The sequence below is a fragment of the Sceloporus occidentalis genome, unplaced genomic scaffold, assembly GCF_023333645.1.
Source record: "Sceloporus occidentalis isolate IW3139 unplaced genomic scaffold, rSceOcc1.0.p SCAF_37, whole genome shotgun sequence".
Lineage (NCBI taxonomy): Eukaryota > Metazoa > Chordata > Lepidosauria > Squamata > Phrynosomatidae > Sceloporus > Sceloporus occidentalis.
In genome coordinates, this window is record NW_028317017.1 from 4772611 (window position 1) to 4791140 (window position 18530).

The 18530-nt window shown below is 38.8% G+C and overlaps 1 protein-coding gene across 1 annotated transcript in view; it reads right to left on the minus strand.

The window, feature by feature from the left end:
• LOC149297761 (protein ENTREP2-like) overlaps positions 1-18530 on the minus strand; it is a 337214-nt gene that overhangs the window by 264549 nt on the left and 54135 nt on the right. The gene's annotated exons all lie outside the window — the stretch shown is intronic.

Here is an 18530-nt window from a genome sequence, read left to right on the forward strand (position 1 = left end):
TATTGGTTATTAATTTGTACCTTAAACAATTGCAGCCCAGAAGGGCTTAAAATATGATTTCTAACAGAGGGCCTGGCAGTCTGATGAGCATGGCATCACAGCTCTGTCTCTCTCACTTACTTACAGTGAACCAAACACTAATCTGATCCTAATTGCTATGGAAACAGAAGCAGAGACAAACTCCCTTGATGCCCTTCGTGAGCAGGACAGTCCAATTACCTGTGCATTCGCATAGCCCTGAGGGTTTATTAACATGCTACACCTTTGATCTCATTTAAAGCCCACTTTCAAGTGCTCATTGGTTTGCAGCACACAATCGGTGACATCTGCATTTTACGAATCAGAGATCTAAACCAGTAAAATATTCTGTAGGAACAAATTAACATAAATGACAAACAGCTTTCAAAGCAATAGGGAATGTTCTGCAATTCCATATAATATGCAGCCAAGCCAAGAAGAGCTATATTTCAGAATAGCCGTAGAACCAGATATTAGTAATCTGGAGCGCTGGGGTGGCATAAAATGGGTTTGTGAAATTTTAAACTACTGTTCAGCAGTGACAAGGACAGCGAAAATGCAAAATTCATACCACTTCGAATAGTTTAGGAGGAACATTTTTTGTTTTAGAGCGTGCGATTATAGGTGAACTGGAAATTGCCATGACTTTTATGTCAATGAAACCTAATAATAGCTATTTGTATAACTGGGTAAGAATAAAAATGATGTATTTTATATACTTTTTTTAAAAAAAATTTACACAGTACAAGTGTTATTAAGCAAGCGCCAACCCCATGCAAACAGTGCTAAATTCTCAGATAATTCCGTTAACAGCAAGGCGCAAACATGTGGAAGAGGACCAAAACTGTTCCTATATAGAAGGTTCCATATAAAAACAGGATTACACTAGGCAATTACTGTATATATTATAGTATATGACTAAGTGAAAAACACAACTATCCATCATGACCTCTGTAAGCATTACAAGTATAATTTCAAGATAAGTAAACATTGATTAAATGAATGATCAAAATAGGATTCTATGAACAGACTCAGGGCAGACACATGATTGGTGTGCCAGATGCTTCAGCGGCAGATTGGTACCTGCTAAAAGTATAAAAATGTAACATGCATCCACGCGTATGTCATTTGGCAGCCTTTCGCCTTAAAGTGCAAGGGCAGCTTAGTCATCCCCAGTCTGGCCTTGAACAGACTGCCCTACTGGCACCTAGGGTGACCACATGCCCTGGATCACCCCAGGACAGTCCCGTAATGAGGCTTTAAGTCCTGCATCCCGGGCAGGCTCAATCAGAAGTCTTGAGTCAAGGAGGTCTCAGCCAATCAGGAGAGACATCACAACAGTTCAGAAGCTCTCCTGAGGCTCAGTGTAAGCTGCAGCCAGCACCAGGTATGTGTGTTTGACTATGTGCATGTGACTATGTTTGTCTATTTGTCACCGTGTTATTCTGTATGTGTGACTGTGTTTGTTTTTGTGTAATGTCTGGTAATAGAGGAGTTAATTCTCTGAACATGCTCATGCCTGGTAATATATATATACTTAAACTCAAAGTATATGAGATTGTATTCTACAGAATTCCAATCATTATTTTAGTCTGTTGTCTCTTAATATTGTACATCAATTTCAATTTAGTTTCAATTCTCAATATCGTAGTCAACATTTTAAGAGAGCTCCATGGAGTCATTTTCTGCACATCATAATTTCTTTCTACCCACTATTAGTGTTTAATTATATTTGGCAATTAAGGGAATAAATATATTGCACATCCACAGGAAAAAAACAAACATGGTACACTGTGGAAAAGAGTCTTCTAATAGGGGCACTGCCATGGATACAGGTGGTTCTTTCTCTGTTGTCAGCTTTCCTTGTGTCCTTGGGCAAGTCACCTTGTTTGCTATATATACACAATTAGACTAGAGGGACCTCATTATACATATAATATCCTATGCGCTTTGTACCATGTATCTACTAAATAAGAATGAATTGTTCTTCCTGGGGAAACAGAGAGGATTACATGTGTAATAATTAGCAGGTGTTTGAGTCTTAGCTAGTTAGCTGCCTGAGAACCTGACAATATCGGCAATTTGCCTAGTGTTTCTAAAGTTTTCTGGCATAAATTAATAAATATATGGCTCTCACAGAAAAGCAATAATACAAAACGTTAACATTTAAGGTTTTGTAAATTCTTTTAGCAGTTAGCTATTGGTACATAGACTAGAAGTAGCTTTATACGAGTGTCCAAAGCACCCTATGTTAGCAATTTTATCACATAGGAACAAAGAATTTGACAGCAGATAACAATCATTCAGCCCATCCAAACTGCACATATTCCCTACTGTAAAGACCTCAAATCTTATTTAGTCCTTGCCTAGTCTTTTATTCAAGATATACCTGTCATATACCTGTCTCATGCATGTTTAAATCCCTCCACTGCATTGCCACTATCTTAAAGGTTTGGGCCTTCCTTGAAGGCCATGAATTATACTTTTATTGTAAACAAAATGCTTAATTTATGTATGAAAATATAGTATAAAATGGGTCATTCATAGCAGTTTTTTTAATATTATTTAGAATTACCCCAAAACTGGCTTTCGGTTAAAACAAGATAAATAACATTACTCAAGAAGTGTGAGTAGTAATTTAATTTAAATCTTCTTTTAAGTTATTGGTTAGGAAATGTAACAGACGGAATGTCCTATTGGAACAAAATGCAGTAATCTCTAAATGATGCCCTTTTACTCTGTCTTCAGGGCTGGGTTTGGATCCACTGGTGTTTGTTAACTCAGATGTGAACGGCCCACGCCTAGAGCGTTTTACGCTAGATCAGCGGTTCTCAACCTGTGGGTCGCGACCCCTTTGGGGGTCGAATGACCCTTTCATAGGGGTCGCCTAAGACCATCGGAAAACACATATTTCACAATATATAGTTACATAATTTTATGGTTGGAGGTCACCACAACATGAGGAACTGTATTAAAGGGTCGCGGCATTAGGAAGGTTGAGAACCACTGCACTAGATGATCACTTAACCATAGGTAGTCACTTTTTTCATTACCCACATGAAGATTGAAAATATGAGAGTGGTGGTTTTTTTCTCACTCTCATATACTGATATATTAAAGCCAAACTGTAGCCTGAGACTAAAGCTGTGCAGACTTAGGGTCTCTCTGTAGGCGTTGGGGAAATTGGATCATAAACGACACAAAAGGTCAAAAACTGTACCTGCATTTCTCATATCAGTGTAGATAATTTAGGGGCAAAAAATATGTGTTCCGGTATTTTTATGAGAAGGAATAAAAGAACGAACAGTTGAAGTACAATACATGAACAGTGCTTTTTCAGGTATTGATGAACTCAGCGTATAATTATACAGTCAGCACAAAATACTGGGAGAGAAGTGACACTCATCTCTGATGGCCATAAACATATCCCAGAAGGATTACAAAATTCACTTTATGCATTTTATACAACGCTATTTTTTGTCTCATTTGTTCATGGCAGCGAGCACCATAACAGCTGGATTCATGGGGTAAGACCTTCAAGTTTATTTATTGTTTGGCATGTTCAGTCAGAGTTGTCCAGTTATTGTACATATTTAAAGTAGCCTAGTTAAACAAGGTTTTTAAGGAAGTTGAAAAAGTTTCTGTTCCTTTAAAAGGATTTTTAATTAATTAACCCCCTAGTTGATGCTGTCTTTTGAAAGTTACCCAGCATTAAATAGTTTGCTTTATTAAACCAATGTTAACCGTCCTTGTGTTGCAGGCCACACATTTGATTTGTGATTTTGGGTTGTCAATACAATACACAATACAATACAACACACTTTTTAATCTGAAAAGTTTCTTATCGACAACATGGAAGAAATGACCAGAATAGCTACCAAGCATCATTTGTTTAACACAATTAATCCACCAGATACTAGCACAAACACTCCAGCCCCCTTCCTCTTTTACACCACTATCAGCAATAAAATCAGCCTTGGAAGATAAAGAGCTATGAGATGCAATGCAAATAACACAATATGGTCGAATAATGTGTATATTATCATAATATTATTCCTTGAGTGAGTCGTGCAAGAGGATTAGTATATGTACATATCAAATGGAAATGTTTACTCAAATGTGCAAAGTAATTAGTTGCTGGTAAGAGCCAACCACTTTAGTAACAGCCGCTACTCTTCAAATGTAATTTCCCTGATGACATGCCAGTAAGATGAATTGGTGCGGTTGCCTTATCAGGTTCAGACAATAGTTTCAGAACCATTAGTTCATTCCATTCTCTCCACTAGCCCTAAGAGATTACGTCTGACTTATGTTTATTTGATGAACCTTCTATCAAACAACATGAGCCAATTCACATCAGATGTGTGCTTTTGCTCTGGACAGGGCTTTTTTGTTAACTATTCAAAAACATGAAGGCTGTTCATAAAATTATGAATAGGAAGAACTAAAAAAACACTATACTTAGAAATGTATAAAAGTACATACATAGACATACATTTAAAACTATTATTAGTATACTATCATAAAAAATCCATGTTTAAACATATTGGAACCAAATGTTTGGTTAAAAGTTAGAACAAAAATATTTAGCACTAGTTATGGGTAAATAATCCATAAATTGTGCTGTAAATTTATTTAAAATTCTGAAGTAGAAGTTTCCACCATAGAAACTTTTATTCTTACAAGTTATAAAGGTCCATTATTTTACACCTCTGGTGTCCAGTATATGGGGGTTGTCAATCAATAAATATCTATGTTCTTCTTGCTTGTAAAACTATATTATTGGGAGCTGTTGCTAAAATCTTTCTTCACCTATTCTCCAGGATTATATCAGTGTTTGTCTTTCTGAGCACCAGCAATAAAATAAATTGCTAGCTGTAAAATTATATTGTAGTCAGACTGAAAGCACACCATAGATCATCAACAGTAGGCATAACATATTTACTATTCAAACTGTGATCATACCAGGGAACTTCCCAGGCTGGTCACCCCAGAGCAGTTCCCTGTGGAAGTTGCCACATCAGGAAGGTGGTGGCGATATAAGGCAGGCAAATGGACAGGGCTAACACCAACATATTGGGGACAGCAGCAACTGCTATTGCTGGTGATTTAGAGGGCAGCAGGGAGGCCCTGCAAAATCTTTATATGTCCTATGAGTCCTTTGTATAGACACAGAGGCTATCAGGTTGTGAAATCATATCCCGTGACCCTCTCCACTCATGGATACAGCCAAAGTGACATCTGTGTTGACAATGGCTACCTGAATGTTGCTGCTGTGCTTCCCTACAATGCAGTTAAGGTATACCTATCCACTTTCAGGTGTCCCTTTCCCATAGATGGATGACATGTGCAAATCCACCCATACAACACGTTAACCTATTTATCTACATGGATAGTGTAACACTGCATATGTAAAACTGCCAGCAGCCCCAGCTGTTGTGCCACAGCAAACTCAAGCCTATTGACAGTTATGTGATTTATAATCCAAAAGATGGCACCCTTTAAATGATTTGCAGTGTGTTACCTATTCTTTCACCTATGTCGTATTTACTATAACTTTCAGTGTACCTGCAGCAGCAATTTCTTACTATCAATACAAGGATAAATATACTGTAGATAGAAAAGATGCCAGGTCTAAGGTAACAAGTACAGACTGAAGAAATCAATGCATTATCTTTACTTACTAAGGAACAAGATGCATAATTTGCTGCAAGGATCCGCTCTGCTGGGATTGAGGACCTGGACAACCCTGGGGATGAGAGCCAGAGGCTATCCTATCTGGCGGCAGAATCATTTCAGACAACGGTGAAGAAACCAGATTGCCTCAATCATACAGCTGTAACACTGTATTGATTTAAAACATTTCATGGAGGTACTCCTAGTAAAATTATTCCAAGGAACTGTGCTGTAGGACATGATGTCAAGAGTTTACAGTGTTACCAATCAAGGTAATAATTCAGTTTGTTTTTATACTTTCCCCTTACATTGTTTTTATACTTTTTTTCAAGCACAGATCACATCTGTTATAGAAATGGTTTAAAGTACAAACTTCATTGGTACACATCAATATATTCATTTTACTAACTAAATTTATATGCTTCTGTCACAGGTTAATTGTTCTGTAGGTTGATCTCGCTAGTGTTATTATTAAAAAAATGAAATACATTACATTGATTTGTTTCAGCCTGTAGCTTTCACAGTATACCAAAAAAAAATAATAAGGAATATGAATGGATCATTGGATGTGCTAACATCACTACATCCAGCACACACAAACAAAAAACCTATAGCTGACATGCTGCTGTATGAACTACATCAGGTCAGACTGGCCCTTTTTTAAACAAATTTGGACCGACACGGGAAGACTGGCCCAGCAGGGAAGGTGAGAGAGAAAATTGCCAGTGAAGTAAGGGGGTACGAGAGGGAGGAAGAGAGTGAGAGGGAAAGGGGAGAAATAAATATGTATGTCTATGTTAAGATGAGAATCTATGTAGAAGTGTGTGTGTGTGTGTGTTAAAATAAATGTGTAATTGTTAGCATGGATGTGTATGTGTTTTTGTCTGCTAGCATGCATGTGTATGTTTAAGTGTTAGTGTGTTAACATGGATGTGTATATGCAAGCGATGTGAGAGGGAGGGTGTGTTACAGTGGCGTCGGCAGGGGGGGGCCAGAGGGGGCCATGGCCCCCCCTACATCATGCTGTGCCCCCCGGTGTGCCCCCCCAATTGAAACGCCGTCTTTTTTTTTTTTTTTTAATAGACCCGGAGGAGAGAGTGAGAGGCGCCGAGCGGTTGCTGAGGAATAAGTTCTCAGCAACCGTTCGGCGCCTCTCACTCTTCTCCGCGACCGCGAGGCCTCTTCCTGGTTCGCAGTGCCGGCATTTCAAGCCGAGCGCCGGTATATGTCGTCATATCCGGCGCCCAGCAGTGAAGCCGGCAGAACCAGGGATACAGAGACCTCGCGATCTCACCGCTGGACAAGCCCAAGGTAAGTGAACTTCAAAGGGGGGGTTAGAAAGTTAGGAAGGGGTTAGAGAAAAGAGGTAGATAGGAAGTGAGAAGGGGTAGATAAGGATAGATTGGGAGGGAGAGGGGGTAGATTGGGAGGGAGATGGGGGTGGATGGGATACATTGGGAGGGAGAGGGGATAGTTAGGATTGATTGGGAGGGAGAGGGGGTAGATAGGATAGATTGGGAGGGAGAGGGGGGTACATAGGATAGATTGGGAGGGAGAGGGGGGTACATAGGATAGATTGGGAGGGAGAGGGGGTAGATAGGATAGATTGGGAGGGAGAGGGGGTAGATAGGATAGATTGGGAGGGAGAGGGGGTAGATAGGATAGATTGGGAGGGAGAGGTCTTTATGGGACAAAAACGGCGTACGTTCAGCTGTTTGGGGACAAAGTTGACATAATGTGTAACTTAGGTGCTGGTCAGGTTCTATATGGGCAGTGTGGACACCAGGGCTGGCTTTGGGGTGTGTGACCAGTGATCTATGCCTGTAATTTAGGGGGGTTTATCTATACCTTTAATGCAGAGTTTATATGTAATTTCCAATTGATTTATATCTGCAAAGCTGGGTTTTGTGTCATTCTGTTCATCTGTATCGGCTATATTTCCATACATTATTAATGTTTACCTGCAAATATAGGATTTGCATGTCTTATTCAGTTGATCAATACCTGGAGTGCTGTTTCCATGTGTTGATTATTTGATCTAAACCTTCAGTGCTGAGTGTACATGTGATTTCCAGTTGATATATACCTGCAATGCTGGGTTTGTGTGTTCTGTTGGTTTATACCTGCAATGCTATGTTTCCATACATTATTTATGTATACCTGCAAATACAAGTTTTTTTTTAATCTCATTCAGTTGCATGTGCTGTTTCCATGTGTTGTTTATTTGATCTATACCTGAACTACAGGGTGTAAGTAAAAGAGCGCTATGGTTTAGTGAATGAGGGGACTCTGGGGATGATTACAGGGGAGAGGACCTCTCAATGTCACGGTGCAGTCAGAAGGAGGGAACACTGCACTGACTCTCACTGTCTTCCCCTGATCTGCAGTCAGTGTGGCAAATATATTGGCAGCAGGGTCTAATATTAATATATATTGGCTGCAGGGGCTAATATTAATATATATCGGAAGCTGGGACTAATGTTTATATATATCAGCAGCAGGGGCTAATATTAATATATATTGTCTGCAGGGCCTATTATCAATAAATATTGGCTGCAGGGGCTAATATTTATATATATTGGCTGCAGGGACTAATACTATATATCGGCAGTAGGGGCTAATATTAATATATGTTGGCAGCAGGGTATAATTTCTATGTATATCGGCAGCAGGGTATAATATAAGTATGTATCCACAGCAGGGGCTAATATTAATATATATCCACAGCAGGGGTTAATATTAATATATATCGGAAGCAGGGTCTAATATTTATATATATTGTCAGCAGGGGCTAATATTAAAGAATGAAAAATAACTGTCACTTTAGCTGTTATTTTGAAATCATATTTTAATCACAGTCTTTACTTCAAAGAGATAAGTGCATATTATGTAGTTAAAAATGCACGTCTAACGTGTGTGTGTGTATATATATATATATAGTGTATATGTACCGTTTTATAATTGGCCCCCCTACTTTGGTCCCTGGCCCCCCATGTGCCCCCCCTAAATATGAAACCTGGAGACGCCACTGGTGTGTTAGTATTAGTAAGCTTATGGTGGTGTATGTGTGAAATGATGTGTATGTGTGTGTGTTTGTGTAAGTGTGCGTACATACTGTATGTATCCTAGTGCATATGTTGGGTGAGGGCACTGACGGATCACTACGCCCCCTCCCCCCCGGGCCAGAAGAGCTCAGCCGTCCCCTCTACAAAAGGATAACATGTATAGATATGCTGGGGCAGGTTAACGTATTGCTCAATAGATCAGTTGGAGAAATTGGCTTATTAATACCCTGGAGGTCTGTACCTGGCTGGCACAACCTTCATAGTATCGTGTATGCCTATGTATCTTTCCATATACTGTTACATCATGACATTTTATATTTAAATTGTATACCATAGGGGTGAAAAAGGCTCAATTTTGCATTAAACTACATGTAAAAAAATAAAAATGTCAACTCTCTTTAGATATATGTAGTATTATATTAAGTTAAACTAACAGTATAACATGCATGCCATTGTGAACCATTTTGCACTGAATCCTTTCTAAGATTATAACACCTTAAATATATTTTTTTTAAGTGGAAAAACCAAGTTTTTTTTTCATATATCTAATCTCCATCCACAGTCTAGTGAGACTGATTTCTTTGTAAGCTTATCTGACTCCCACATCACAGACAGAGAAGACAAAGCAGCTCTAGCACAAGTCTTCAGGGGATGTATTCACAGCTATTACCAAGACAAATGGAAATACTGCAGCTTGGCCCTCTGGGACAAAGGAGATTTGAAAATAAAACCTAGTTACCTAAAGAGAGACTGAGTCTGCTTATCTTTCCAGGGACACAATTCTTTTCTTTAGTGCCACTGGGGTTAATATAGTACATTTTCCTTTTATGAGAAGGCATCCAATATATCCAATCGCAGTGAGTTTGGAGAGATCTGTGTTTAATCCTGGTATAAAAGGGATATTGAAGCAGCAAAAGAAGATCAGGACATCATAGAAAATATAATTCTTTCAGAATCTTACCAAGTATCATGTGTTTTTATTTGTTTAGGAAAAAAATAGTAAAAATGTGAATTAGGTGACAGACAATTGAGGGAATGTCAACAGCACCTCCAGAATACAGTGGTAAAAATAATTTCTGTTAGTGTTATATTTACATAATTACATTGTAAGATTGCCAAAAAAAGCCTTAAGTACATCATGTTTAACCTATCCAAGATATCTCCAAATGATCCAAATGAAAGAAAGCATATTAAACACATGCCAGACTTCTTTAAAAGGGAAGGTGAAAAAAAGTGCTGTCCCTCTCCTAAACGGTTTATCCTGTTTTGGATTTAAATGTCCATTTCTTGGCAAATGTCACTTTGCATGTGTGAACATAATGCTCATTTAAATGCATTTAAATATGAAGGATTTACACAAGACACCAGTATTAAGCTAGCGGTAACCCCTTGTCTGTAATAATTACAATGGCCATTTGCACCTGATATCATCAATGTTAGCTTCAAAGAGTGTGCTCGTTTTAACAGGGCATTCCTTACCTTTTTTTCTGCTGGTGAAAAATGTTATGTGCTATTTGTTATGTCCTGTTTACCAATGTACAGCCCTGCGTAATATGATGGTGCTTTATTAACACTAATCCTTTTTAGTGTGATGTCATAAAAGTCACTGCTTTTACATGAAATATATTGCTAGGTAAAAAGAATGTAGAGGGGTAAAACCGAGAATATTTGCCTGGGGTTTTAATATTATTATTAGCTTTTAGTTATATAGCCCCAACAATTTACGCAGCGCTTAATACAATACATATATGTAAGGGGTATGACAAGATGGGAATTGACAGACTAAGACAAACTGATACATTAGGTGGAGAGAGCCCTGCTCGCAAGCTTACAATCTTGTGGTCTTGGGTGGCTCTGTTATTTAAGGGTTCCAATGATAAGGTTCTTTTGTATATTAACAAGAAATGCAAGCAGGAAAGAGACATAGCTTGCCTTGGGTGCTACAGAAGAAACCCTGGGGTTGGGCTTTCACTGTCAGAGGTACATCTAACTCTCCTTTTACGCTCTATAGTACAAGAACTTCCTTTATTTACAGACCTATAGGTCACTGTTATAGGCAATCATGATATTTTAAGTTACTGTTACTGCTCAAACACCACGCTGAGCTCATTCTTTATGGCAATGCTAATAAAGTTCTGCTTGTCCAGTGAAACCTTAATCACCAAAAATTGGTGGTTCATACTGCAAAATTATTCTGTACTAGGCAAATATTGTGAGTCTGTTTTCTGCATTTAGGAGGGGTAGAATTGTAAAGGACATTTTAGTGAAGACAGCTAACTCCAATTAGTTTACACAGTGTTGTTTTGAACTATATACCAGGCTGCTACATATGCTATAATTGTGCAACTTGCAATGTGCTTCATTTTATGAATTTTTTACAAAAATCCATATACACTGAAAACCTACAAGATCAAATGTCAGATTACAGGCCAAACTACTCATATGATTTACTTAATATAATGTCCCTGTAGGCATGGAAAAATGTTCCAAAAATGTAAGGATAGGTTCAAAAAGCATAAAACTGTTATTCATATTGGGGCAGAAACACTTTAGTTGTAAAACACTCTATAGAATGCCAACAAACTGTGTCATGTATTCTGAAGTATTCCCATTACACATGGATACTTTGCTTTATAGGGAAATGGCTGAATCAATATACAGTTTACATTCTGTCTATACATACATCTAAGGATGACTAATATTTACCAGTATTTTAGATTTGCTTTCCAGTTCTTTGTTCCATCTTGTTCAGGTTTTTTTTTGCCTCACCTCGGCAACTTCTGTCATAAATATGCACCATTCCTACACCATGATAAGTTTTTATCCTACTACAGGAATTCTTGTATATGTAATTATTTTTTCCTCTAATTATTTGTTCTATTTTAACCTACAGCCTTATTCAGTCAGGATGATGATGCTCTGGCTTTCCTTCATTTATAGCGATCTATTATTATTTATTGTTTATATAGCACCATCAAATACTGTAGCGCTGCACAATGGGTAGACAGGACATAACAAGTAGTATGTAACATTTTGACTTACAGAGAAAACAGGTGAGGAGGGCCCTGCTCAAACGAGCTTACAATCTAGAGGGAGATGATGGGGTGTATTACACAATAGGTACTAGACCAGCCCCACTAGTAAAGTATTGCAGGATAGGGACTAGGAAAGGTGAGCTTAAAGGAATATGGGAGGGTGTTAGTGTGCAAAGTTGTAAGCGTCCTTAAAGAAGTGGATCTTGAGGAATTTTTTGAAGGACCGAAGGCAAGGGGAAAGACGGATAGGGTGTGTTAAGGTTTTCCAGTGGATATGGGCAGCCCTTGAGAAATCTTGTAAGCGTGCAAAAGAGCTAGAAATTATAGGATCTCTTTAATGAACCTGAAGCCTTTGGTAATATTCAAGCATTGTGAATTTATAGGGACAGTTTTAACGTCCCATGCAGCCTAATCAATACAGAATGCATATCAAAGTAGTTTGTAATGCATTCTTTATTTAAAGAGAAAAATAAATCCAATATTGGATACAATATAATATAACTCACAATTTATTTTATTTATTACATTGACACCTTTTTTTTCTGCTGTTGCCATTTTGCATATAGTTCGTTCACTTGCTAGCCACTGTGCTCATGTCATCACCTTTTTTGTGGGCTTTATGTTACAGAAGGTATTAAAATGTTGCTTCAACATTATATTTTGCCTACCGTGCTTCTCCCCTGAAGACCAGTTCTTTTGAGGGTTAAAAAAATTGGCATTTTCATGGGCATTCGCAAATAAATGTTCCTATGTTTGAATGAGAAAGTAGAGTAATCCTTTGTTTATGTGGACAATTAATGAGATTCTTTCAGGATCACTACATTCTGGCATCGCAAATTTAATTTGCCCTTTGTGCTATGCTTAATTTGATATGAACTCCAGTATCTAATCTATATAATAGCAGGTCCTTATGTCAGTGTACACATGGTTGGCTGGTGATGCATTCAGGTATTTCTGCACAAGCAAAAGAAAGTGATGGGCAAATTAATATTACAAGTCAAATCTTTCAGCTTCCCAGTGTGAGCTCTAAAGTTCAAAGGAGCTGAGGAAACTTTGTTATATAATGTACACCGATTCTCAGAAACATACTATATGTGACATCTAATAAACACAAATAGACAGCATAAAATGTAACATGTCCACATGGAGTGGTACGCATTGTATAAAATCCACTGGGCCAATAGTGGAGCTTCCTGAAATCAGAGGGCTTACATTGTGGCTTCCCCAATGACAATTCAATGTAGGTAAGAGAGGATGTTCTCTTAGTGTGTGCCAGTTATAATGTAACAAAATGTTCATTTTTATTTGCAAACAAGAGGACAGAGCAATTCTGGTGTTAACACAAATACCTTGATGCCCATTTTGGCACTCTCTAAACACACATACAAGAGTAGATACATTATAGGAAAACAGAAAAACCAAATACCTAAAGTGTTTTGTGGCTGTGGAGGTTAAGCAGCATATTCATGTAATATTCATGTAACTAGGGCATTCTATTTTGGGATATATTTGTGGTGACATAAGTATTGTTGTCAATGTTTTTGCCAGTTACATGTCTTTTGATATGTTATCATTAACATATTCATGGGCACACCTACAGTGATTCAATATGCCTGTTGAATGCAAAATCTTAGTTCAGTCTCTCTCTGCCCATCATCCTGCATGGATGGGGTAATTGGTGGTGTGCTGGGTTATGTTGGACCTTTAGGTTGCAGGTTAGTCTTGGAAAGTGTTGCATTGTATGTTGGGCTGTCACTCATTTATTGTATGTTACTGTATTTTTGTCTCTTATTAAATATCTGTTAACGTAGACGAACCTTTGTGTTATATTTTTATATTTGGTTAAACACCACAATATTGACTAAACATATTACGCTCTTATTCACAGATGCATTATAGAATTGGTTTGCAACCAAGGCCAGACTAAGGTGCATGGGGCCCTGGAGCAATTATACAAAATGGCACCTTATAGATATATAATGTATGACAAATATGGACTGTAAATCAGCTACTAAATGGAAAGACCACAGGCCGCAAATCGGGTGAGTGTGTGATGCTGTTGGCCACTGGCCAACCACTGGAAGTTGCCTGGTTGGATTTGACCACACTGGCCAACCTTTGCCCCCATCGCGTCCATCAATGAGCCTGTCGCCTGTTAACCGCTTTTCCTGTTATTTCATTGAAAGCACTTCTCTGTGGGTCTAATCACCTAACAGATTCAGACACTACAGACACGACATGTTCACTACTTCCTCTGGGCAGATTTAGCAGAGAACTTTACTGACTGCAGAAGTCAGAGCGGAAGCGCTAAAGAGTAGATTGGTATCTCGCGCCTGCGGCCTCCTCGTTTTTCCTGCCCCATAATGCACTGCAGGGCCAGATTTAAAGTGCCAGAAGGCTTTCAGTAAGTGTACCACTGCAACAAATACCTCTAGAAACAGAGCATACTGCAAAGGCTACATAAAGATACAGGGGACACTTTCAGGTCACGTGTGTGCCCCCCAGAGCAAACGCTCCATATGCTCTTTGGTTAACCCGGCCCTGTTTACAGCACACATTATAGAGAATTCACATATTGTGAATTTGCTTTTGTCCTTGACTGGATTTATCAAAGCAATAGTCAGTTTATGATCTAGTTTATTTTATGCTATAATCATTGAGGCTCGTCAAAATAAAAAAAGCACATTCAGCAAACTGCTAAAGCTGAACTGTTCTTATTTGAGATCTGAGTCCAGGGCAGAATTTATTTTTAAGACACCCCTGGTTACAAAAGGGTTTGTAGTTTTTGGCATGGACAGGATGCAGGTGGGATAGGGAACAAAGTTGCATGTTTATAAAATCAGAGGGGTGTTAGTAAGAACAAGAGTGAGCAAACCAATGATTATGCCCATACAAATGGTGCTGTAAGACAATGTCTTGTTTGTTTGCCCTGTTATATGTTCCACCTCAAAGAGAATTACTAAAGACAGTGTTTGGCACAAACGTGCTTAAAGTCTCAATTATTCATAATTGCACAACTGTTTCACTGATCTTTTTCTAAACGTGTGTGTGTGAATTGCAGACCTCACAGTTTTTTATTCTGAATTGGCCTGTAATTTGATTTGAGTTCCACATGTTTGTGTTGGGAAAGAATTTAAAATGATACATTATCCAGTACACTGAAGCATACACCTTAACAGACCATTACACATGTCATTATGTACGAAAGATTTGATGTTTTTAAATCACTACATAGGAAGGCTGGTATTACATTGTGCTCACCTTATCTGTAGCCGTGAATTTTGACAATTGGTGTATTAAACAAAAGAATAAAATCTAATCAAAATAATAAGCATGCACTTAATAAAAAGGACAACGTAACCCTACCCATTAATCTAGTACTGACAACACCGCTGCACAAAGCCTGCCCCTGTTTATAGGTGAGATGATGTAACCTCCTACTCATGTTCTTAAAACAGGCAAAGGTGGAGATCAAGGCTGATACTCAAACAAGCATTAAAACCACAGGAGATTCTCATCTACCTCTTTACACAGAACAACCGTTCCTTTGGAGATAAAAACGATTTAAAAAATGTTAAGCCTAATATCTATACATCAAAGCGTTCAGCAAAGTAAGATGTGTGTTATGTTATCCCCAAGTACAAATCAATACTGCCAATCACTAAAAGTCTGTTTCATAACACAGAGGAACATAGATCATTGATGGTGCTCTTTTTCCCTGATCTGAAACTTTATCTTTATGAACAGCTCCTAGTACCAGAGTCTTTTTCCATCTTTGTTTACTGCCAGATAAGGTTAACCCAGAGGGAGCACTACCACATAAGCAGACTAACAAATTGCTTAGGCCATCTTAGTTTATAGGTTGCCATACTGTCCAAAATTTCAGATTGGGAACGGAACACCTTTGCTTACCTTCTTCATCCGTATTACACTTCTTAGATCCCTCCCAGTCTCTCTGGCTCACTGTCCTTTGTGCATGGGTGAAACATCACTTTTTGAAGTGTAGTACATGAGACTATGGAGGAGAAGAGCTGTCACGCGTTGGGACCTATTTACCCATCATGGATTACTTTGGAACAGTAGGGAAGTATAGATTCTTAACAATAGAAGCCACTTTTGAAGCCACAGCTGGGGGGGTGGCCTGACAGAGCTAGGAGGTGGGCCTAGGTAATGGTTTTTATTTAATTTAATTGGTGGTTTCAAGGGCCTGGTTGTATAAATAAGGAGTAGCCATTTTACATAGCACATTTTAATCAGTTCTTTTTTTACTCTGTTGTTCTCCCTCCTTATTTTAAGTCATTAGGGGGGTTCCCGTTTTGTCACAGTGGTGGGGTGGAGAGGCAAGTTGGGAGAGTTGAATGGGGGTTTTTGGTGGTAACAGTTACAGAAAGGTTGTGGGTTTTTATGTTTGTTTGGTAGGTTTCGAGCTGGCCTGTAGCTCAGAACCTGGGGGTGTAGGGGTATTTGGGTATACCCCTATTAAGGAGTTGGCAAGGAAAAATGTTGGCACTTTATTGTTATGTTGTTTGGATAATGTTAAGTTATTGTTGGGGGGTCATTGTCATGGGTTGGGTGGTGCCAAGTTATTATTGTATATTTTGTATGACAATGGCTTTGTAAATGATTGTAACATATAGTATGAACATATAGGAAATAACTTTGTAGAACAAGGAGGATTGGATATAACAAACGACACCTAGGGTAGGAGTAAATGTATTCAAGCTGTCATCTTTTGGCAGTGAATATCTCATATGTTTTTGTCTTCCTTAAAGCCTTAACATCCAATACATTTGTTAGATATACATACCCTGCTAATTATTTTGCTTAGAGTCCTAGAGATGTCTTGAAACCCACCTGCAAAGTGTCACTTTATACTGTAAGGTAGACAATTTCACCTTGCACTAGCCACATTAGTAAAAAAAAAGAAATTAGAGGATATTAGCTGAACATCTTCATTTATAGAAGTATTAATGAAGTATTTTAAAAAGTTACAAATACATATATATATATAGCATTGGAACGTATCAAATGCTGAAACATAAACATATAGCATTATTAGTATCAACAATCAGATCTCAATTACTTGCACAAGTTGTTTTGGAAGGTCATTTAGTGAACATACTATGTAGTAGATATTCAATATTCATTTTAAAATGAAAACATCACTTATGTGAATCAATATTGTTCTATAAATAATATATGCTATCAAAGGAGCTCATTTGAAATGGATATTTAAAAGATAGTCATGGTGATAAGTTCCCAGAGCATTAATAAACAGAGTATTCCTTTGCTTTGCATCTACATAGAGTCTATTCAGAGAGAGGTTTAGCATAGCCGGATTTTTCAGCAGGCGGATTAACAGGGCCAGAGTGGCCCGCCGGGAAATTTCCGTTGGTCGGCAGACCACATTCAAAGTGGCCGCCCGGCTGCGAAGTTCAAAGCAGCCATTGTGCGGCTGTAAGAACGTCTCTGCAGTGTAGAAAATAATATTTTTATGCTTCAGTGTGGCAGAGCCTGTCCTGGTGTGTGTGTGTGTGTGTGTGTGTTTGGGTGTCGGAGTGGCAGAGCTTGTCCTGGTGTGTGTTTGGGTGATGGTGTGGCAGAGTCTGTCCTGGTGTGTGTGTTTGGGTGTCAGTGTGGCAGAGCCTGTCCTGGTGTGTATGTTTGGGTGTCAGTGTGGCAGAGCCTGTCCTGGTGTGTGTGTTTGGGAGTCGGTGTGGCACAGCCTGTCCTGGTGTGCGTGTGTGTGGGTGTCGGTGTGGCAGAGCCTGTCCTGGTGTGTGTGTTTGGGTGTCGGTGTGGCAGTGCCTGTCCTGGTGTGTGTGTTTGTGTGTCGGTGTGGCAGAGCATGTCCTAGTAGATCTGTGTTGGGTGTAGGTGTGGCAGAGCCTGTCCTGGTGTGTGTGTTTGGGTGTTGGTGTGGCAGAGCCTGTCCTGGTATGTGTGTGGGTTTGTGTGTCAGTGTGGCAGAGCCTGTCCGTGTGTGTGTGTTGGGTGTTTGTGTGACAGAGCATGTCCTGGTCTGTGTGTGTTGGGTGTTTGTGTGACAGAGCCTGTCCTGGTGTGTGTTTGAGTGTCAGTGTGGCAGAGCCTGTCCTGGTGTGTGTGTGTTTCTTCCCTGGCGCTTTACTTTCTGTAGGAATAAATTGAACTATTTACTTTTTACTTATTCAGTTTCCATCTGCATATTTTATTGAAAAGGATTAATAGCAGTAAATTGTGGCTTCAGGTGTATCATGACTTTTTTAAGTGTACTGATTACTCCCAATCCCATCATATAAGATTTATACATCTGCTGAGCTCTGATGTCACCTTTATCCAATACACATGGGTGGTGAGGAGTCAAGATTCTGTCCATTCCCAGGTACTTATTTGGACCTTTTAACACTTTGGTTCTGGAATTTTAATAATAATGTTGTATTCTGTTATTGTAAAGGAACAATTTAATATAGTTTTAAAAATAATGATTTATAGCTATTTGGATGGTAAATAGTGTGGCTCAGATAGGCGTGTGTAAGGGGTGTGGCATGTGGGTACAAGAGCTCGACCACGCGATACAATACATGGGGCTGTGTCCAAATATTTCCAGGGCTGCTTTTCATTCCCAGTCTGACCCTGCAGATTAACCATGTACCAAGATTTGTTCCATGTATTTAATATTGCCTTGTAAAATAATTGCACAACAAGTTACATTGACTATGGTACTCCTACAAATAAAACAAGCAATTATGTACTT